This window comes from Rousettus aegyptiacus, unplaced genomic scaffold (assembly GCF_014176215.1).
Source record: "Rousettus aegyptiacus isolate mRouAeg1 unplaced genomic scaffold, mRouAeg1.p scaffold_m13_p_3, whole genome shotgun sequence".
Lineage (NCBI taxonomy): Eukaryota > Metazoa > Chordata > Mammalia > Chiroptera > Pteropodidae > Rousettus > Rousettus aegyptiacus.
In genome coordinates, this window is record NW_023416306.1 from 52,843,277 (window position 1) to 52,868,406 (window position 25,130).

Below are 25,130 nucleotides of genomic sequence, written 5' to 3' on the forward strand. Positions count from 1 at the left end.
ATTTTCTAAAATTCAAAAAAATGTTTTGGAATGAAAAACAATATACACAAGTACAGCCATTAAATAATTATGAACAAATCACCTCTAGATTGAATTGCACCATTCTTAAATTTGGTAAGCAGTTGACCTAGGAGTAAAACATTCTTTAGATAAAATTCATGACCAACCTTGCTTTAAGGGGCACTCCTTGGGATTCAAGTACCCAAATTAGCTAAATCTGGCTCTCTCAGTTCAATCCTTTGTAATTTTGAACACTTTTATTAGAGCATAGCTCATTTTCACTCTGAAGTCTCCAATTTTGAGTCTAAATTTATATGACATTTATTCCATTTTCCTCCAAACTCCAACTTCTTTGTTTACTTGGAAGATAATTTGGCCTCAAATTTATTTAACAATGAAATAAAATGATCAAATAAGGATTTGCTCAAATTACTGTCATGATTCATGAAATTTCCTATCTCCTCCTCGATCATTTTCTTCTTTCCTACTCTGAAGTAGTGTCATTCTGGATATGATTTATTTATCTAACTTTTCTCTGGGCCTATCTGATCATTGTTTCTCTGTCTCACTCAAAAAATTAGTCTCATTTTGCTATTCTAGATGCTCTACTTCTCTTTTTCTACCAACTGCTTCCCATCAGTATTTGTACCTGCACAAATAGCTCTCTCTTGAAAACTCTCTCTTGGATTCAAGTCATTGTGTTACCTCTGTTATTTTTGCTTTCTTTTCATAGAAAACCTTCTTGAACACTTATTAAGATTCCTTATCATCACATCCTAAAATAAAGATCTACTCTCAGTCTGATACTATTTCCAAGGCAGTAATGTTCTTATTGCTTCTAATAGCAGTTTTTCATTTATTTCCTTCTGATTTTCAGCATTATTTGCTGCTCATGGACAACTTTCTCCTTGACAACTTTTCCTTTGGGGTAGAGATACAATACATTCTCCTGAGTTTTCTCCTGCATCTCTAGAGGAACATTCTTAGGCTTTTGTTTTGTTTTGATTTGTTTGCTTGTTTTTTGCTATTTCATTCTCAAATGTCCAATTTTTAATTGTTTGTATCCCTCTTATCAACTTCGGAATCACATCTCTATCTGCTAACAGGCCAATCACAGCATTGGGATTTACCTTCACCTCAATAACTTTCATTCATTCTAATACCTCACATTTAATGTGGCTTCTTCAAAAAGGCATAATCTGAGTCTGGATTACACATCCTCTCTAAGCTTTCTTGAAATGTAATAGCTTCCTTATTACAACACTTAACATACTGTATTATAGTTGTGTGTTCTTGTAATTGCATATCATTGTATTGTAATTTGCCTGTCTGCCATTTTATTCTCTAGCTCCATAAAAATATATCATGTCTGCTTTTCTTTACCAGATGTATCTCCCAGACTTATTGTAGTACCTTGCAAATGATAGGTCCTCAAAATATGAACAGATATTTGTCTTTTTTTTTGTGCCAATATCATGTTATTTTAAGTATTACTATTTAATAATAAAATAGGAGAAATCAGTCCCAAATGAAGACTGATTTTCCTAATTCAAAATATCTTAAGTTTTTCTTTTCTGTTCCTAGGTTTGCAGGAGGATTAACTTTCCAAGTCGATTAATCAAACCCACTGAGATTTTGACTGGGAGTTTACTATACTTACAAACTAATTTAGAGTAATTGGCATCTTTGAGATACAGTATTTAGTTTTCTCACTAAAGATTGTGTCTTTATGTTAATCTATGACTTTTATGTCACACCAGGTATGGCAATTTCCTTTACATCAATCCCACACATATCTTACTAATATTTTTAAGGAACGATTTAGGGTTTGGTTGTTATTATGAGAGGGATTTTTCATCCCATTTACCAATAAGATACTTTGATTGTTTATATATATGTGATATGGCTTAGTGTTTATGAACACAGGCTCTAAGCTAAATTTCCTTGACTTAAATATAAGCTCCTTTACATATAAACTATATGAGTTTAAGCTGATTACTTAACTTCTTTTTGTGTTAATTTGCCTTTTTCTTTCTGTAAAATGGTACCTAATGTAGAATTGCTATAAGGATTAATTAATCAATAGGTGTAAAGGGCTTAGAATAGTCCCTGGTATATAAACAAGTGTTCGATAATGTTAAGAATTATACACCAACAACTTTACTCAACTCTCTCTTATCTTTTCTAGGTTTCACGGTACATTCTCTTGAATTGGGTAGTAAAATTGACCATATTACGTGGATCTAACAGTTAATGTATATCCTTATCACATGGGAGACCCCAAATTATTGTTGTTACTGCATTTGGCAGAACTAGAAAAACCAATGTTACATAAAAGTAGTAGGAGGTAGCCTTAATTCTTACCTGTTTTCAATTGTGCATATCTCTAGGGTTTCACTGTTAAATATGTTTATTGGTTGTCTTTTTATCTGAATACCTCCAGATGCTGACCCTGAGAAAATGATATGGCCGAGTAGTTTATTTAGGAGGTGAAAGAACTGTAGGTAAGGATGTGGGGAAGTGAGACGAGGTAGTGAAATTTTTGAATAGAGGATATATTATCAAGAGTTAACAAGTGGGCAACCAGAATTCAACCTCACAAAAGAAAACCTGGCAGTGAGTGTGGAACACATGTTTCAGAGCTCTCCCATCAGAGTATGAAGAAGCTCATGTATTTAAACACTAAGGTCTATCAATCATTGCTAAAGGCTGCTACTGAGGCAGATGTACACTGAAGTAGCAAAGGCAAGGTGATACTGGCAGGGCATCAAGAGGGCCTGATATAGTTGTTCATCTGAGATATATTTGCCTACTCTTTTACATAGATATAATAAACTATATAGTACATGTTTTAATGAGTCAGATTGATAGCCATACCAGAATCTAGGTCTTCCCAGGGCCAAACCCAAAGTACATTTTACTACACTTTATTTGTCACCACTAACCTAGAGGTTATTATTCTGAGTGAAATAAGTCAGACATAGAAAGATAAATACCATATGATTTCCCTTATATGCAGAATCTAAGGAACAAAAAGAACAAACTAATCAAAAACAAACTCAGAAATATAGAAGACAATTTGGTGACGGACAGAGGGGAGGGGGTGTTGGGGTCCTGGGAGAATGGGGTGAAGAGTTAAAGAAGTACAAATTAATAGTTGATAGATGGTCATGGGGATGGAGAGAATGGCATAGGGAATACAGTCAGCACTAATGTATTGATTAGGTGGAGAGCTAAAGGAGAGAAGAATTAATTAGGAGGATCATTTTATAAACTATATAAATGTCTAACCAATGTACTGTATACTTGAAACTAATAATAAAAAAAGATATTTGTCACCATTATACTATGAGGCATTGTTCAACATTCAATCACTTTTTGGAATATAGGTACTGGTATAGTAGTTCTTTGGAAGCAATTTTGTAGTTTAATGGGTATGATAAAATTACCTTTGTTAATCATCAAAAGATCTTATTAGTCCCTTCATTTTAATGTCATTTTTTTTATACCTACTGACTTTAGTTTCTTTCCCATTCAGCAGTATCTGGAAAACAAGTGAAGAACTTCAGTTCTTCTCTTATACTCTTGGAATCATCTACCTTCCTCAGCTCAGAGACAATAGAATCTCCAAACCTACATAAATTGCCCATCTACTATTAGGTCTTTAATTAAACACAATGAGCTAAGTATTTTTAGCACCTAAAGTAAATGTAATAACATTGGGAGATGATTTAAGAATTTGGTCAGTAGGATTTGATTTACCAAGTTACTTTTCGATTCTATAGTTTAATATTAAATAATCCATTTTAAAAACAAAATTGCATTAAAAGATCTTTTAGTTACTGTTGTTATATTTCAATGGCCACTTTGATAGAGCACCTTATAATCATCTCCTTCAACAATCACAATATTGATGTATACTCGACCAAACCTGGATTAAATTTCTAATCCTAATTGTTCTACAACTAAAATAAGTGTATTCTTGAATAAATAATCCTCTATGACTGATTTTGGTGGGAACATTTGTCCATGTGGCAATTAAGTAGACAACTGATAGAAGTTGTTTCCAAAAAAAAAGTAGGAATAGTAAGATTATCTAATTTATGAACATGAAATTACCATTTTTATGCCTGATCACCCAGGTTCACAATCCCAACACATACACACATACACACACACTCACTCACTCACTTACTCACATTGCAAAGGGCATTATCTGGAATAATGGAAGCTTAAGGGGTCTGATTGCTTGCTTGACTTTCACATTCTCTTCATCACAGCACAATTTCATCATCTACAAAATCGACAGAACAATCCCTCCTTGTTTTAGTGTTGTTATAAGAGATGGCACAGATGATTTATCACAGTACAAAACAATGGTACATAGCCAGCTCTTAATGTATGTTACCTACTATATCAGAGTAGCAATAAAGTTTGCCCAAAAAGTGGCGGTGTGATGGGGTAAGGACATTGGAATGAGTACTGTCTTGGCTCTGTCAGATAGTAACATTAACTGTCAGCTAAAACTTTCACATACCGAGGTCTCAGTTTTCTCATCTGTAAATTAAGCAGGTAAATTTTGACTATTTCATACATCTCTTTCAGTACTAACATTCTTGATCTCTATATAATAAATAACATCTTTCATTTGCCTAAGATAACAGTTCTTAGTTTTGCTCATTTGAAGAGATCCTAAGTGTTTTCACTGGTCCATGAAGGAACAAAGAAACAATTTACCGACTGAGAGAAGTGTACTCTCCTTAGCTCCTTCCTTATTGTAATACTTGCCTTTGTTCAGTTATTTTAGTGATATAGTTCTAGGGTTTCAAATTAAAAATAAAAGCAGGCTATTGAAGTGGTGTTCCATAAGAAGAGAAGAGTTTTTGTTACTTAAGACCCTTCCTGTATTACACAATCTTGTAAACCAAGTATGAATGCTGGCATAAATGAGGCATTGCACAAGTACAGGCTTCACAGATAGAGCTGTGACTTCTAAAGATCCAGAAAGATAAAAAGTAAATCCATGCTGTAATTTAAATCCAGGTTATAAACTTGGACTCCACCTGGGATTTAGTTTAGATTTGATAAATTATCATATCTCAATTCAGGGAGCCTTCCATTCTCACTTCACTGACACTTCAGTAAACAGTATTTAAGAAGTGAATATGAAATTCGCCATGTTTGGCCTTAGCAGCAGGTAGATTTACTGAGAAGGAAAAAAAAAAGAAAAAAATTTAAACAATAAATACAGCGTAAGGGGAAATTATTTTGAGGTTGCAGAATTTTATATAAATATTTATCCATACAAATTTAAATATCCCATTAGAGTTGTCATTCAGAAACATCATGGCACAGATTTGAGCAATAAGGTGTTACTGAAATAGAATGATAAATATGGGCATACGGAATGTAGTTAATAATTATACAATAGAAAATTGTCTTTTTGGTAAATACAGGATGATTAGGCAATTAGAACATATCTGTGTGCTTAATGTTAAAGTGTCCTTTATAAAATATTCTATACTAATTCGCAATTAAAACAATATCTTCATATCCCAAAACACTTTTAAAAAAGACAACAGCTTATATTCTGTGTGTCTCTTCCCTTCTCTATTCATTGTTTTCCCGTAAGATTTTGGGAAACAGCTAAATTATTTATTAAGGCAAATTAGTCAATCAATAACAAGCTCAGACTAGAAGAATAATCTTATTGTTACCCTTTATGATAAATCATGACCCTCAGATGTTAGAATACTTCACAGAGTTGTAATCATGCTGACAAAAATAGTGTGATGTAATCAAGACATGATGTTACACCTTTTAGAAGGTTCTAAACAATTGAATAACCTGCTCAAATTTGTGTATACTGTAAACAGCAATGGGAGGTCATCAATTCTGACTTCTAGTTCTGTATATATTTTATTATATCACTCTATCTTTACATATGTTTTCTGCTAAGTGGGACTAGAGGGAACATACCTCAACATAATAAAGATCATGCATGACAAACCTACAGCTAACATGATACTCAATGGAAAAAGACTAAAAGTGTTTTCCTTAAGATAAGGAACAAGACAAGAATGCCCACTTTCATCACTTCTCTTAAACATTATATTAGAAGTCTTAGCCATAGCAATAAGACAAAAAAGAGAAATAAAGGTTATCTGAATTGGAAAGGAAGTAAAACTTTTGTTATTTGCCGATGACATGATACTATATATAGAGAACCCTAAAGATTCCACCAAAAACTTAGAACTGATCTATGAATTCAGTAAAATAGCAAGTTACAAAATAAATATTCAGAAGTCAGTGGCATTTTCATACACTACTTATAAACTTTTAAAAGAGAAATTAAGAAAATCCCATTTACAATTGCATCAAAGACAATAAAATACCTGGGAAATCAATTTAACCAAGGAGGTAAAAGAACTGTTTTCAAAAAATTATAAGTCATTGAAAAAGGAAACTGAAGAAGATACAAATAAATGGAAGCATATACCATGCTCATGGGTAGGAAGAATCAACATCATTAAAATAGCCACACTATCCAAAGAAATCTATAGATTCAATGTAATCGCTATCAAAATCCCAATGGCATTTTTCAGAAAGCTAGAACAAGTAATTCTAAAATTTATATAGAACCATAAAAGACCCCAAATAGCCATGGCAATCTTGAGAAAGAAGAACAAAGTTGGAGGTATCACACTACTTGATATCAAGCTATACTACAAGGCTACGGTAACTAAAACAGCATGGTACTGGCATAAAAACAGATACATTGACCAATGGAACAGAATAGAGAGCCCAGAAATAAATCCAAACCTATATGCTCATTTAATATATGACAAAGGAGGCAAGAATATACAATGGGGTAAAGATAGTCTCTTCAATAAACCATGCTGAGAAAATTGGACAGATACATGTAAAAAGAAAAAAGAAAGAAAAAAAGAAATTGGACCACTTTCTTACATTGTATACAGGAATAGACTCAAAATGGATTAAAACTTAAATGTAAGACCCAAAACCTTCGACGGGAGGCCACCTAGGAAGACCAGGTGCTGTATGTGTAAAAACAAACAAACAAACAAAAAACTGAAACCATAAAACTACTAGAAGAAAACATAGGCATTACACTCTCTGATATTGCTAAAAGTAATATCTTTTCAGATATATCTCCTTAGGCAAAGGAAACAAAGAAAAAATTAAAAAATGAGGCATCCAACTGAAAGTTTTTGTACAGCAAAGGAAATCATCTACAAAACAAAAAGACAACCAACTGAATAAGAGAAGATATTCATTTATGATACATCTGATAAGAAGTCACTACCCCAAAATATATTAAGAACTCATAGAATTCTACAACAACAAAAAATCCAATTTAAAAAATAGGCAGAAGACCTGAACAGATATTTCTCCAAAGAGGAATATAGATGGCCAATAGACATATGAAAAGATGCCCAAGGTCAATAATCATCAGAGAAATGCAAATTAAATCACAATGAGATATCACCTCACACCTGTAGGGATGCTTATCATCAATAAATCAAAAAACAAGTGTTGGTGAGGATGTGGAGAAAAAGAAATTCTCTTATACTGTTGGTGGGATTGCAAATTGGTACAGCTGCTATGGAAAACAGTAAGAAGATTTCTCAAAAAAATAAAAATAGATATACTTTTTGACCGAGCAAATTGCACTTCTTGGTATTTATTTAAAGCAAACCAAAACAATAATTCATAAAGAACCATGCATCCCTATGTTCATGACAACACAGTTTACAATAGTCAAGATATGGAAGCAATCTAAATGCCACAACAGACGATTGAATAAAGAAACTATGGTTCATATATACAATGGAATATTACTCAGTCATTAAAAAAAAAATGAAATCTTGCCTTTGCAATGACATTGATAGACCTAGAGGTTATCATCTGAGTAAAAGAAGTCAGACAGAGAAAGATAAATACCATACAATTTCACTTATATGTGGAATGTAAGGAATAAAAAGAATAAACTAATCAAAAACAGACACAAATATAGAGGAAATCTGGTGACAGTCAGAGGGGAGGGGAGTTGGGGAACTGGGAGAATAGGGTGAATGGTTAAAGAAATACAAATTAGTAGTTGATAGATGTCACAGGGATGGGGAGCATGGAATAGGGAATGCAGTTAGAATTAATGTAATGGCTAGAGGAGAGAAAGAACAATTAGGAGAATTGTTTTATAAACCATATAAATGTCTAACCAACATATGTGTGTGTATGTGTGTGTATACATATAAATTCCATTTCATCAAATGGAAATCTATTGTTATTAGAATCTTGTCTAGACAATACCATGTTTTTCAGTTCCATTGACATGCATAAAAAATTAATCCATCTTCGAACATCTGAAAATAAGATATTTTAGGAGTGAGATTGCCTTACTTTAAATGGTGGTCTTTTAAGTATCATTTATCAATGGATCAGACTGGTGTGTGGCCAAACACTAGATAGCAGACACTTAGGAAAACATCTTAGTCTCTCTCAGAACATAATACCCTCTTTGTTCAAGAGTCCTAAAACACATTTAAATAAAACACTAACACAGATAGTGTGAAGAATTTTCCCAACAAAAATCAATGAACGATTTGCTTCTTTCATGTGACACTATCTCATAAATAAAAGATAAGAGGGTAATGAATTATAGTTAGTAAACACTAGAGCCAAATAACTCTTGATTGCTAATATACTGCAATGAAAACTGATCCATACCAAGCAGAAGCAAAACAGCAGCAATAAACACTTGGAAGATAACTGTATATTAATAAAAATTCATGGGCTGTTCTTGAATATTAATTCTTATTTGCATAATTTTTATTTAAGAGAGAATTACAAAATTATTCTTTCTCTGCGGCTTTAAGAACCTGTCAGAAACTCATGCTTCTTCCATTTCTTAGGTGCTTTCATATTCCTGATAATTTTTAAAAATTTAGCTTTCATTTGGGAGCTATTTTATGAAAAAAAAAACATTCAATATGACCATCTAAAATTAAAGTATAACTTCCTCTTTCAACTATGATAGAGAAGGCGATATTGGGCTTACCATTCTGGTATAAACAACAATAAAACTGCACAAATCTCATGAACCAAATATCAGGTACTAGACAATAAGTAATTTAGGACCAAAAGTTTTGAGGAAGAATAAAATTTATATTCTATATTTCTTTAGATTTCTTCCTAGGAGTGTTTGTTTTTTTTTTTTTTGACAATAGTGGAGTGGGATAGAGCCCCAAAATATAGCAGTATCACTGAGATAAGAAGACGGATACTGAAGTTTGGAGTTGCTAAGTTTACTGGATTTAGTTGGCTAGAGTATTAGATCAAAGAGAGCTCTGCAGATGGCACAACTGAAGTTTGTGGGAAGGTTCACTATAGGTCCTTGGGCTGTATGTAAATAAATAGACCTTCGCTATAAGAAATATTAAAGTCCATCAGGTAGTATTCCAGATAGAAACATGGCTCTATTAGAAGACCTATATTTATTTGAGTAAATACGAAAGACTATTTTATCTCTTAGCTTCTTTTAAAGCAAAAATAATAAATTTGTTTTTATGAGTTATAAAATGTAGAATTAAAATATTTGACCACAGCAAAAAGAATGATGGCAAATGGATTGATACTGTTTTATGGTACTTCTATTTTATGTTAACTTGTTCAACAGTAATTCTAAGTATGCATTGATAAGTTAATAATATATATTATAATTTCTAGAGCAGGCATTAAAAACTACCAAAGAACCGAAGAACTAGCTAAGAAGCTAATTAGGAAATAAAATGCATTACTAGAAGATACTCAACCAATTCCATGCAGGAGAGAAAAATAGAGCAATAGATAATTTAAGGATAAAAAATGTATATATCAAGTTAAAAGGTTAAATCTAATTATATAAATAAATACTTACATTTTGACTAGATTAAACCTTTCTATTAAAAGTAAAACTGTCAAATTGGACAAATGAGTATCATTCGAAGACATATGTCTTAACAAGATAACACCTGAAATATGAAAACCACAGATAGATTGAAAGTAAAAAAAATATGAAAAGATATTCCATACAAACAGCAAGTAGAACCAGAAAAAAGTAACTTTCAAAAAAAAGGGGTATTACCAAATATAAAAATATAAAAGGGAAATATTTACTAATGATAAACAGTTCAATTCATCAGGGAGACAAAAAAAATCATAGATGTGTATGTACCTAATAACAGAGTTTCAACATAAATAAAACAAAAATATCCAAATTAAAGTGAGAAATAGACAATTTCTTAACAATAGAGATTTTAAACTTTTACTTGGCATTTATAAAATAACTAATCCCTCAAAAATCAGTAAACATATAAATGATTTTGACAATTGATATAGATAGAATACTATGCTTAAAAATTGAAATATTCACCAAAATAGACTACATATCAGGCAATAAAATAAAACTCAACAATTTACAAAAGATTGAATTTTATGGGGTATATTTTCTTACCACAATTATAATGAATAAAAACAAGATGATTCAATTATTTGAAAATGAAACAACACAATTCTAAATAATCCTTGAGTCAAAGAAGAAATCACAAAGAAAAATTTTAAAAACAGAAAATTTTGTAGGATTCCTCTGAAGCAGTAATTTAGAGCAAGCAACAGGAAATCGGGAACACTGTTGGGAGTATAAAATTATACAACTAGAGTAACAGTTTGGCACTTTCTTATGAAATATATAACTTGGCAATTCCATAGCTAGATTTTTAACCAATAGAAATAAAAACCTATGTTCACAAACAGAATTATATAACAATGCTTACAGCAGCTTTATTTTTAACCCCAAACTGTAAACAACCCAAATGTCCATCTGCAGGAGGATGAATAAACAACTTGTTGTACCCTTCATGTAATGTTTATTTAAAAAGTAGCCAAATTGATGATGAAACAACATGTATGCATTCTAAAAACATATGTGGAAGTTAAAAATCTACATGCAAAAGTATACACCATATATGAGTCAACGTACATAACATTCTAGAATAGGCAAAACTATTCTGTGGTAACAGGAATTAAAATAGAATTCCCAGTGATGGTGGAGATTAACTAGAAAGGAGCTCAAGAGAACTTCTTGGGTGGTGGAAATTTCCTATCTTGATTGGGAGTGTATATATTTGTTAAAATTCATTAAATTATGTCCTAAGAGCTTTGTGTTTCACTGAATGTAAATTTTTTGCCTCAATTTAAATAAATACATATATAAATAAATAGTCAAAGAGAGTATTTGAGCAGTAGCTATTTAAAATATATTTTGCCAAATTTGTCATTTCCCCAAGATGCTATTTTCTGAAGGTTATTATTTTAGTTAATATCTCTCAGTAATATTAGCATTGGGTTTTGTATGGATTGGTTTGATTCTGATGCTTATACAAAGATAGTCGTTTTATTCCCTTCCTTTTCAGAGGTGTTGAAGCACACCACGCATTTTAGATGAGATATGTGGGTTTATGCTATGGTAAAAAAACTTATCTATTTTTTATTCCACTGGTTTAATGAAATGAGATTTATTTTACAGACTACATATCTCATACATGTGAAATAGAGGTGGATGCTGGGGTTGCTCACATATACATTCAAGGGCCCAGGCTGAAGAAAGCTGTACAACTTGTGAAACTGTCCTATCAGCACATAGCTTCCAGGGCCACGGAGAGAAGAGAGAGTATGTAGATCTCATAACTTCATCTAGAGATAACATGTCATCTGTACTCACAGTTTATTCATTATAATTAGCTATATAACCTTAACATAACTGTGAGATTGAGAAATATAGAGGCAGGTGTGAAAGTTTATTGAGTGCTACTATCTCTGTCATAATTATTATGTTTAATTCCATTCTATGGAAATTACTGAGTAAGAATCAATGAGGTATCAAATCTAGAGATCAAATGACAAAACTATGGTAGAGTTGAAAACTACAGCAGAGCATAGTCTAAGACTTTTCCTAAATTTTACAAAGACACTTCTAAAAAGGATAAACTTTTGCTTTTTTGTCAAGTTCTTTTCTTTTAAAATTTGTGATCTATATTTTTATTTATTCAAAATAGGTTTAAAATATCTCTACCCAAGATATAGTGTTTTAATATGAACATAAAAAAACTTCATATAAATATTAGATAAGGCTTTCCATTGTACCTTATATAATTCATATACCTTATGATGGCCTACGAGGCTCTGAATAGTATGACCCCCGTCTCCTCCATTCTAAATCCATCCTAAGCCATCTTTCAACACACATTGTGCTTCAGTAGCACTTTTTCACATCATAAAAAAGCCCTCTGAGATGCCACTGTATCTTTTTCTGTCAGCATGGAAGTTTCTTTCCTAATGCCTAGCCCTAGAATAATTTTCATACTTGTCTCCTCACCTTCCACCTGTTAATGTAAAAAAGAAAATTATTAACCTGTCGCTCCACTATTACGTTCTCTTAAAAGCACCACCATGCCCATGAGGACAGAAACAATGTATTTGCTCTCAACCACTGGTGCATATAGGACATATGTAAGTTCATGAATAAACAGGTCTATGCACACAAAAGAAAAGGCTGTGAAATGAGGAGGTACAATCAAATAGTCTACTCCAGAATTTCTCTCAATATCACTAGACAATTATATAATAATTTAATTTAGAAACTAAAAATAAATCTCACTAGATCCATTATTATACTTGAATTTTACAGTATCTTTTTGAAGTAGGTATATTGGCAAAATTTTCTCTATTTTATTTTATTATTTTGATTTAATTTTCTTTTGCCTCTCCTTGCTATTTCTTTGGTAATACAACAGGGATTTTTTGAAGGCCTATACACATATTTTTAAATTAAATTTATTGGGGTGACATTGATTAATAACATTATATAAGTTTCAAGTATACATCTTTATAATATGATATCTGCATACTCTATTGTGTGCCCACCACCCAAAGTCCAGCCTCATTTTGTCACCCTATCTTTGACTCCCTTTACCCTCTTTGTCCTCCTCTAACTCCCCTTCCCCTTTGGTAATCAGCATTCCATTGTCTGTATCTATGAGTCTGTATTTTTGTTTGTTTGATTGATTACTTTGTTGCTTTTTGTTTTATTTCTCACATACAAATGAAATCATACAGTTCTTGACCTTTTTCATTTGATTTATTTTACGTAGCATAATACTCTCAAGATGCACTCATGTTATCACAAATGACAATGTTTCATCTGTTTGTGCCTGAGTAGTATTCCACTGTATATATGTACTACCTCTTTTTGATCCAATTGTTTGCCAAAGGACACAGGTTGTTTTCATATCTTGGCTATTGTAAATAATGCTACAATGAATATAGGGTATGTATGTTTTTATGAACAGGAGTATTTTAAAAAGGTATGGCCATATCATAAGGTAGCTATATTCGTCATTTTTTGAGGAACCTCCATACTGTTTTCCACTGTGGCTGTACAAACTTACATTGCCATCAGCAATATATGAGGGTTTCTTTTCTCCACAACCTATCCGACATTTGCTATTTCTTGTGCGATTAATAATAGCCATTCTAACAGATGTGATGTGGTATCTCTCTTTTTTTTGATTTGCATTTCCTTTATAACTAGTGATGTTGGGCATCTTTTCGTATATCTGTAGGTTATCTGTATGTCTTCCTTCAAAAAGTGTCTATTCAAATCCTCTGCCCATTTTTCAATTAGATGTATTGTTGTTGTTGAGTTGTATGTTCTTTACATATTTTGTAATAAAAAAAAGCATTTAGAACTGTGAATTAACCTAGATGATAGGAGTAGGCATTTGTAAAGTTGACAAAGATTGCTAGCTGTAAATCAGTTTCTATATTTTTATCCTGGGCCCACATTTGACTTTACTTCCTAGTTTCTTTTGCTTTGGGTGTGGTTCTGGATCAGATTTCTGGAAAATGCAATGTGTAAGAAAGTAAAATTCTTTACCTCCATTCATAGTCCATTATACACTCTCATGTGCTATCTTCCATTCTTTTTTAAAATTTTTTCTTCAGCCAACTTTGTATAAACAAGCATAGGGACCTTGAAAATCATAGGGTAGCTTCGAAAGAGCTACAGTATGGAAAACTGGATCCCTAAATCTCCACTTGATAGACGGATACCCACTAATTAAAAACATGCACTTCATACATTACATGACAAGAAATACATGTCTACTATGTTTAAGCCTTTCTACATTTTAAGGTCCATTGGTTGCAGTGACTCTTGTTATTCTAACGTATTGATTTAATACTGCAGCTCATCTTCTGAATTTCCTTTCACAAGGCTGTTGCTGCCTTACTCTGGCAACTGAATGAATACTCGCACCTGCACATAGGCATGGACATGCACCCTATAGAGGTCCATGTATTACAGCTGTGGCAGCCAGACGATGTATCTTATAGATAGATTCCTAGTACAGGGATTGCATGTGATCAAGGGCTCTATCGGTTGTACTTTAAAATCCATTGCTTGATTTGCTATGAAAATGTACCACTCATGAGCTGCTCCGGATCAATGACTGAGTACAGCAGAGATTCTAAAAAAGAATCATTTCTGAAAGACTCAAGACTCCCTTGTTGACAAACTTCAGATGAAAGACTCTCTAGACTAGATGGTCGTATGGGAAACTTGCACACAAACATTTATGCTTCTCTTCTCCACCCAGGATCATACTTGTATCAGTTTGATGGCTCTTCTTGACTTTTTTGACTTTCCTCTTATTTCCTTTCACATAGATATTTTTCCTTAATAAAATTTTTGTATGTTTAATCCCATCTTGGTCTCTTGTCAGAGGACCTGGACTAATCAAATGGCTTCATTCAAGGCTAGACCTTAAAGATTACAAAAAAGTCAGCAGTAAATTTGTTTCCTAATTCTACTCTTTATCAGCTCATATTATATCATCATGTAATTTTTAGTCACCTTAGTCTACTTTGGCATAAGAATTTTTTTTCTCTTTCAAAAGTGGCTCAGGTTCATTGCTCAGTATGTAGTCTAAAGTTCGAATTCAATGTCAGAAAGATGTTCAACCTGACTATAAAGTATTCGGAATTCTGAAACATATTTCATACTGAATTCAGTATCAGGGAAATGTGTAGCTATTCTAATTTGTAATAATTAAACATTTCAATAAATTTCTTTTTAGAAATGTTTCAAGAAACAAGGGATACATCCCTTATCAAGGCAATGACCACATTCTAGTTGTTATAATGCATGACAAGTTTTATGTGAGCATGTTCCCATAAGAAATCAAAACAAAAATAGAACCAGCATCCCCCCAAAATAATATCTTAATGCTTCTCAAGTTAGATGTATCTTAAAATGTTGTTAAAACTATGATTGCTCTTCTAAATTTTTTTTTTAGAATTCAACGAAACAACTCATTTTTAGGATAAACCTAAATACTCTCTTTTTGTTCTTAATATAAGACTTAAAAACACAATAGAGTACACTAAAGAGATAGCAACAAATATCAGTCTTAAATTTGCCATATTCCCTTATCTCTGAGTAGGTAGGGATAAACTGTGAGATAGGACAATCTTATAATGTAAGGATATAAGTCTGATTTCCTAGATTCAAGACATGAGCTTAAGTGATAAAAAAAATAAATAAAATAAAATAAAATAAAAATAAAGTAAAAAAATATATAAGGTTTAAACTAATAGGGGAAAGCTCTCTATAAATGAAGGTAAACTGGGGTAAAACAAATCTAGTTTTCTTACACTTTCATAAGTGGTTTGACAGTTTTCAGATAGTCTGTATTGTTTAACCTACGTAGATTTAAAACACACACACACACACACACACACACGATAACCTATATAGCAATCTCCATGTTTATAATAGTTTTATACAATATATTTCCAAATTTTCCCATTCATATTAAAGACAAAAGAAAAGATTGTACTTTTTAATTTGTGTCAGAAATACTAGAGATTTTCTTCCTTCCTTCCTTCCTTCCTTCCTTCCTTCCTTCCTTCCTTCCTTCCTTCCTTCCTTCCTTCCTTCCTTCCTTCCTTCCTTCCTTCATTCATCTTAAAAGGGGAACACAATGGCAGAAGAGCTTATTACACAGTTTAAAAAGACTTTCATAAATGCGAAGAGATCTTATTCCATGGAGATTAGTTCCAGCGAGATGGATTCCCTCAATCTTTAGAGTCCTGCCTTTACATCCTTCCAGCTGTATGATTCTAAGATTACACCTTTTACAAGGGCCTCATGATGTGGAAGAAATGTGAAGGTCTAAAAGATAACAGAAATGGCCTGGAGATGAATGTATCGGTTTGTCTCCAGATATCCTTTCTCAGCATATTCCTTTTTTTTTTTTTTTTTTAATTACCTTTGAAATGCACAATTTGAAGTGGCTTAGACTAACTTAGATAAAAATTGAATAAAAGTTGAGTATATCCATATGTTTTAACCGTAAGACACATTAGGAAATTATCTGGAGCAATAGAAGTTTCATGGCTTTGGCTGTAACCTTCCCTATCATCATTGTTTGGGAGCCTTTCTTAGTTGGTTCTGAGAAAGAATTGGCCAGAAAAGTCAAAGGACCTAGGTAAATTGAAACAAAGACTGGTTAACAAAGATTAAAAGTTGGAAAATAAATAATGTTTTAAAACCAATTACCTGAGTAACCCAGTAATACTACTTCTAGAAGTTAATTTAAAGGATATATTCAATTTTATGCTGAAGTGTATTGCTCTTAGTGCTGTATATAATAACCCTTAAACATTTAAATAATATATGTGTCTAATAATAAAGATTGTTGAAAAATTATTGTCCATGCAGATGACTAAATTTTAGAAAATCATTACAAAATTTTTAAATAGATGACTTTAAAAATGATCATAATCTAATATTAATTGAAAAAGAGTAGGATAGTAAGCATTATAACCCAAATTCTATAAAAGAAAAGGAAAGCAAGGATATACTATGTCTATACATTTTTCTATCTATGTGCACAAAAACACACACTCATACAAATGTAGAAACTTGCATTACATTTGCTATATATTAAGGAGTACTAAAGAGATGATAAAAGATGTTTTATTATCTTCTTTATACTTTCTTGGATTTTCTAAACTGTATAAAATAAAAATATAAAGTTCTGTAATAGAAACAAAATGTAATGGTATTTTAAAAAAAATAATACTTTGCTAAAAATTGCTTGGCAAAAAAATCAACACAGAATGAATTATAAAAGGATTAGATTTTCCCCCTATGGCAAGGGAGATAGTGAAAGTACTAAGATGATGATTAAAGAAGAAAATAATGAATCCTTTATATTTTACAAGGATTCATTGCAAGAAATTTTGTGATTCTATACAGTTGTGAATTTAATAAAAACATTTTTTCATCAGTAAAGGCAATTGGGTCCTTTTTGGCATAACAGGGAATAATGTAATGTCATAAAGTAAATATCTATAACCTTAGTGAATACCCATTCTGAATGATACAGATGTGGCTCAAAAACTGTTTATAAAAATGTATTTTAGATATAGACTCATTGTTCGAGTTGCTATGGTAACTATAATTCCACTGTATCTTCCTAAACCAAAGTCTATTTGATTTTTGTCATTCTTGTTTAGGAGAGCTCCATACTCAGAAAATTTAGAACATTTGGAGAAGAGAAAATAAGTGGAAATAAGCTCTCGAAATCTAGATTCTTTACTATTGTTATTTATAGCATAATATTTCTGTACTATCACATGTGCAAAGCCTCAACATTTACTTTAATAAATACTAATTTCTTTAATTTCTGTGGTGTTTTAATGATTTATAAGCTGATATGTTCACACTTCCATATTTGTACTGGTATGTGTAATTGGTCTCTAGCTTTCTCTTTCTCTTTTTCTCTCATACATGCACAGGTACACCATATACCAAAACATATTTCCAAATGGGTAATGTTTGTGAAGATAATCCTTAAATTTGTGATTCTGAACTTCATATATAGTGCTTATGCAAGCAGTGCTGTAATGGATCCCAGCATTGATGACTAATAGGTAGACAAGAAAGAAAAAGTCGGAGGTAACACACTTCTCCATGGATCATTTCTTCTACTTCCCACTTCCATCAAATAATCTCTAACAGAAATTAGTTTTTTTTCCATAATGAAAATAAGTGAAGTTAAATTCAAAGAAAAAAAATAAGACCTAACAAGTCAGAATGGATTTTCCTCTCACATTCTACTTGACAAACTTGCCAATATTTAAACCTAGTCTTCATTCTTAAATTGTTAATCACTCACCATTGCTTTCTAGATAAAACCAGCATTTTATAAGCTATCTCTTTATTCTTTTCTCCTATCACATTTTTGATCTTCTCTGAACTTCAAAAAAGTGTGTGTGTCTGTTTTCCAAGTTATTTTACTACTGGATTCTTCTACCTGGGACAACTTGCATCCATGACCAAGTTTCCCTGTTTTTCACCTCCTTCCTTTTTCCTGGCTATCTCTTATTCTTCAAGACTTAAGGTCTAACAACCTCTGTGAAACTTACCCTGAATTACCCATCATTACGAGGCACCACAGGGTGGTCCTCCTATGTGCTCTCAAAGAGTCTAAGCACCAAACACCCATTGTCATATTTACCACAGTTTGTTAAAATTACCTATTTTACCTATTTTCCTGTTCTACTAAACTATTTCCCAGATTATTTTTCTGTTTGACCTTAGATCTATTGTGTGTTCTTACTCTCTCTGCTCTGTTTCATAGTAACTACGTTTCCTAGGTTGTTTTACCAAATGACTTCCCGAGACTCACTGATAATAGGCTAGAAAAAAAGAAGATATTACAAACAGATAATTTCCCCCTATAGTCAGGTGTGTCTGGCAATTTCTGCATCTTCTCTATGTCTCTATATCACCGAAGATCACCTCTGCCTCAATGGTCCTTCCATTTTTTGAGAACATCTTTACTTTGGTTCAACTAAGAGTGGAGTAGTTTCTTGTTTTCAGTAATTCAGGCTGCCTCAGCAACGCCTGTCCCAAAGCTTTCATTTTATACCATGTTCTTATATTAAGGTCTTTCTATTGGAAATTCTTAATATCCCTTTTCCTTACTAGATCCTGAAAGATATTAAGTTTTTGAAAGCAGAGAATAAATATCTTACTCATTTAGTCTTCTCAGCAATGAGCACCTGTATACATTAGGAAATTGTTAAATGTGTGTTGAATTAAATGAAATTCTGCTTTATAAAGCATAAACTTCTGAACAAGAGTATCAATATTTAAACTGAGAGGGATATTTACTAGCTTTGATATTTAAAATGATAATAGTATCTGTCAAGGTACTTCATATTCATTTTAAAATATTTGGTCTTGAGAAGAATGTCCTGTTTTAATAAGTATGTGATTCTTTATTTTTTTAATATTTTACTACTATCCTTTAAGAAAAATAATTGTGTAGAAATTAATTAATTAAGAAATAATTCCTGGAAAAATTAATTTCCCTGCTTTCTTCCCCACTGACTACCAACCCATTCGAACAGCATTATTTCTGGCATTGTCTTTTCAGGCAAAATTATGATCCTTGACTTATCACTTCATTAAGTAATAAAATTCAAAAAATAGCAAATATAATTTTTAAATCTAAAAACAAACTAAATGACAGAAAATTTTTGCTTGTTTTACTTAATTGGCAAAAATGCCCCAGTGAAAGAAAAGAAAGTTTGATCACTGCTTGGTTTTAATTTTCTCCACTTTATTTTTTAATTAAAAATGGAGGATGAAAGCAGCAGGATCTCTGGGAGACACTACAGATAGCAATATTTCTGCCAAAATTAATAAAGTTGGGAAAATATTCAACCCAAATTCTCTTGTATAATAGATTTTATGAACAAATTATAATTATGGCTTATGAACAAAGGTCATGCGATGTTTTTCCAAAAACACTTGTGTGATTTGAAGACGGTGCTTTGTTTGGCTTTTTCTAAGGTTGGACTTGGTTTCATTTAATTAAAAATATCACATTGTACGTCTTGAAAAATATTTATGGCTGTGTAATAGATGGGGACATTTTCCAGATATCCTCATCCTCTGTCATACAGAATGGATACAAGAATCACTCCACAGGCTTTGACAAACTGATTATATGTAATGAAAAATTTCCAGTATATATATATATAAAAAATCTGGTATTAGGGCTCCAATATGAGCTGTTTCCTGGAAGCACATAGCTGATGCTAGGTCAATGAATCTATGCCAGATGTTCAGCAGCCAAGTGACAAGATAATATGTTATCCATGTAATGAATATCTAAGGTGATGGAAAATTTAATACATTTTGTTTTCCTAACTGAAAAATCAAGGTTGGTATAACTCTGTGACAATCAAGTGAAAGGAAAGTCTTTTTCTGAAAATTTACAATTGTCAAAAGTTAAGAAACTTAAAATACAGCAACATTAACAAATCCCTTGCTTCGCTTCCGTTAATTCAATATAATTTGAATTCTCATAAAAAATAAGGAATTATATGCTCATATATTAAAATATTTCTAAAATGTTCATTAAATCTTTAAATGTATATTAATACTTTAAATTAGTATTTTAAACATTTTCATATTCTATAACTTAGATAATTGTATTTTTTAGCAAATCCATTCCACTACTTCAGACATTTCTGTAACATAGGTCAAGTGCTCAAAGACATTTGACATAAAGCCAAAGTTGTACCATTTTTAAACAACTCTAAGTTTTCCCCAATGCTCAGCAATCAAATTTAATCTGGATGCCATAAAATTTCTGTTTCCATCCCTTTTCTCTTATACATATGGTACATAACTTAAAATGTAGATTATAAATATGATCACCATGCCATTCCCAAGCAAGAGAATAGCTCATGACGAATCTTGGAAGCAACCTTCAGTCTAGTTTCTATAGAGATGTGTGTTTCCTCTCATCCCATCTAACTAGAAGTTTAACAAGAGGAACTGCTGAGGACTTATTGAACTCATGATCTCTCTTATTCAAATAGACCCAATAGTGTCTAGGAAAGACATAATTACATGATTAGCTATTGAAAACACAAAAGCTATCACTTCAATTAGTATGCAAGCTTTCTTCTGACAGAATAAATGCAAAAATCAAAGATGATTAAGCAAGTGATTATTTCAATTTTTCTGGGCACATAGATGAAAGGGGTAAAAGGTTATTTTTAAAAGACTTCTTAGCAAAAAAAAAAAAAATACATTTTTAAAGAGATAAACTATTCTCCTGAAAAGGTAGAATGGTTATCCTCACATAAATAGTCTTTTTATCAAGATAGTTACTTTTTAGAAAGCTGCCACTAATTTTTTAGCTTATGGAGACATCTAAGGTATTTCAGTGATAAAAATGCAATTGTGCTTTCCAATCAAAAACATTAATAGCTATCTGTTCTCATCTCATTAATTTGTTTTTGGCAAATGTACACAATGACAATAAAAAACACTACATCTTGTATTCATGGGAGATCCCTCATAAAATTTTAAATACTAAGAGATATATAAGCTTTCATTGTTCCTCTACCCCTAGAGTTTAGAAATGACTTTATTTGAAGCCGCAGAGATAATTTAATTGACTTGCTCAACAGAACTCAAAAGTGCATTCTAAAACTAAAACTTGGATTTCTGTGCTAATCTTTTTAAGAGTGCAAAGCCAGATCTCTTGCTTTCTATACTAAAAAACAAAACCCAGTAAAAATCACTATCATTATTAATGAGAAATGTAAGATGTTTTCATGCATTCCTTCAATGGTAATAAAATTTCAGAATATGAATATTTGTTTTTTTTTCTATTTTATAATTTTTTTTTCATTTTGGGACATGGATGTATTAGTGGCCAACACATCTACTGCTGACCTTTAATTAGTGGTCTCATAAATCCTAGCAGACAGACTGACCTTCTAACCCACTAAAATAACAAAATGGCTTATGTCTGATTTATTTTCTATTAAACAGTATCAGTAAATGGCCAAGATATATAACTCTATGTAAAATCCAACGAGGGCCTCAAACAACTGTAATACAAAGTGATGACATTTACAGGTAAAAAATATATGTGTTAAAATATCTTATGTAGCATGACACATTAAATTTTCACAGTACGTATTAATATATTAACCTTTCGTTTCTTCCATGTGTCACTAAATTATTTTACTATATTCATTATGATTTATTTGACCATATTAAAATCAGCTGAAATATGAGGAAATATTATTACTTAAATGGTTTATTGAGAAACAGATTACAGTATTATAAAACATGTGCTTGCTATATGTAATCCAGTCTTATATATCAACATTTTTTTCTTAAAAATGTAAAAATTACTCACAGTTACTGCATTTAATCTCCAAGCACTCAGTAACAATCTGAATAAACATATATAACCAAAAACAAAATAAAATAAAAAGAAAAAGAAAAGAAAAGAAAAGAAAAGAAAAGAAAAGAAAAGAAAAGAAAAGAAAAGAAAACGAAAGAACTTATAGCCTTATTTCTGGAAGATTAGGGTTTTTCCTGAATGTTGTTACATCTCTTTCCCCCAATCTTTTAAGAAACACACATAGACATGCAGAATTAAAGTAAATAAACATATTTATCTAATAGTTGGTACCAAAAGCCCATAACGGAGTATTATCTACAATTAAGTTAAACAGTAATGAGACATTACTGATAGTTAGGAAATGGGCAAAATACTACACTCACTCTTGCTCTTTTTTAGGAATTAAATTTCACCTGCCAGTTTCCATTTAGTGTTTCCTCCTCACAATATGAATGAATACTGAAGGCAGGAGACAGCAGAAACAAAGCCATGTAGACAAAGGCTAATACAATAGGTATCAGACCCTGAAAGAAACTGTAGTCATCTATGTGCTACATAAACTGCCTTACTTCGGAGCCCTGTTTCTCGTTCTCAAGTCCAAGTCTGTAACAAGCTACGCAAAGTAAGAAGGCCCTTGTATGTGTGCTTCGAACATTTATGAAAAGGCCATTGTCCCAAATTCCTCTTAGCCTGCTTGTGGTAGATGATAGAAATAGAGATTCCACTTTTGGATTAGGAAGGATGTATTCTTTTCTGAAATAAAAATTACCTCCAGGTAAGGGTGCCATAAAAGCCTCATTAATATGTCAGCTTGACTGCATTTAACAGACTTGATTAGGTTGAGGAATAATGAGACTTATAACTGAAAACTTTTGATAGGATACAGGGGAAATGGATGCCAGGGCTTCTGCATAATTAGAATGACCTGGGAAACTGCCTGTTTGGAGCTAGTGTCTGAAATACTAAATGGGAAGATGAAGATTAAGACATACTATAACTACTTTGAATTACACAGTGTGATTAAACTGCTCTTCAAGTAGATAGGAGAAACACAGGAGAAACATTTCTGCCATCTGAGGAATTCTTGAGTAATAATGTCCAAGTCAACACTGCTAAGTCTCATTAACTTCCTTATATTCTATTTTCAGAAGAAATTGCCACATCATATTCTTAAGGAGAAATGAGGCATAATCAGCTACTTTAACTTTCATGTTTCAAATGACATACAAAATTTAAAAATTAAGGTCCTCCTCAGTACCTCACTGGTAAGTTTTCTCCAAAGACTTTCTTAGTCTGGTTCTGTTCTTCATGATACATGGAAGTCTTACTCTCTGACGTTCCAGTGGCCTTTGTATCACCATAAGAAATAGGTCAGCCTTGAAACTAACTCTACTGCTCCCAGTTCTCTCTCATTGGTGGCTTCCTAGTAAATTATTTTGCTCATATTTAATTAACTAGATACTTATTTGTAAACTGTCTAATCAAGATTTAGTTTGGGGGCATTTTTATTTACCTAAATCTTCATCAATAGAAATAGTCACAATCATTTTATCATTTACTGCCTTTGGCTTCAATACTGCATCCATGCATTGAGTAACTCTTACCAAAGCCAGAGTCTTCCTGCATTCTCTTTCTGTCATGAAGAGAGCTATTGAAATTCTCCCACTTCCACAGTTTCACATAACCAGTATATTGAGTTGTTTTTACTGTTAGTGGTAGAGGGGACTTTTCTTTAATCACTTCAATTATAACTGTACCTGCAGCTCTCACGAGTGGGTACCTTCTCACATTCCACCATATTGACATTGCTTGCATCCTCTGTTTATGTATAATGTCATGTCTAACTTGTTTATTTTCTATATGGTCAAATTTATCTCAGGTTTTTCAAATGCCTGACTAATAAAATTGATAAAACCCTGAAGAGCTAATTAAAGACAATACAAAGAATAAATGAACAAATTCAATTTAATTTAAACTTAAGAGGGTACCCCAGGCAAAATGTGAGGATAACTAGTTTCCAAATTATCTTCGCTTCATAGACCGACCTTTAAAATGAATTATTAGGGGGGAAACACAATATGTATAAAGGTGTTCTCTATATTACAATATATAAGATAGAATGGTGGAGATGGAAACTGTCCTCTTGGAGAGGGTATAAAATAAATTATATATATTCTATAATTATAATTAGAAGATAAGAATGACATGGAGAACTGTATGAAGTAATAGTAAATATTAAAATCCATGATACAAAATAAAGTTGTAACTATACTGAGTTAATAATCATACACACAGGCACATACATACTTACTAAGAACTGATAAAATACATGAAAAAGTTTGATTTTCTAGAATGATGAGATAATGATGACTTTGATTGCTTTTGTACATCCTTTGTTTTTGTTATCATCTTATGCATATAGTAATTAAGAATTGAGTTAAAAAATAATTAGTGAAAATAAAATCACATTATGAGGAAGTCAAATAGTGTCCCCAGCTGTCATGAGAATAACTACTATGTTAGACTTTTGGAAGAGCAAATTCTAAGTAATCAGGTGAATGCTCAAAATGGGGAATTAATTTATTTGCACCCAAATGTAAACACTCAACTGTTATATAACATTTAAGCTTTGTGCTTGGCCTTCATGGTTCCTGAGATAATTTGATGATACTCCACCTCTAATCTTATAAATTTAAAATTGATTTTCCCTCTCAATCTTCTTGCACCACTGCATCTTACCATTTAGTTTATTCAAAAGGGGGAAAATACCCAAATATA

General features: G+C 31.9%; 1 protein-coding gene across 39 annotated transcripts in view; it reads right to left on the minus strand.

The window, feature by feature from the left end:
* PTPRD (protein tyrosine phosphatase receptor type D) overlaps nt 1-25,130 on the minus strand; it is a 1,934,582-nt gene that overhangs the window by 979,922 nt on the left and 929,530 nt on the right. The window contains exon 7 of one of the 39 annotated variants that reach the window (XM_036238641.1): nt 22,365-22,401. The exons of the other annotated variants lie outside the window; for them this stretch is intronic. The gene's annotated coding sequence lies outside the window, so the exon portion shown is untranslated. The remainder of the gene's footprint in view (nt 1-22,364; nt 22,402-25,130) is intronic. 39 annotated transcript variants of the gene reach the window in all.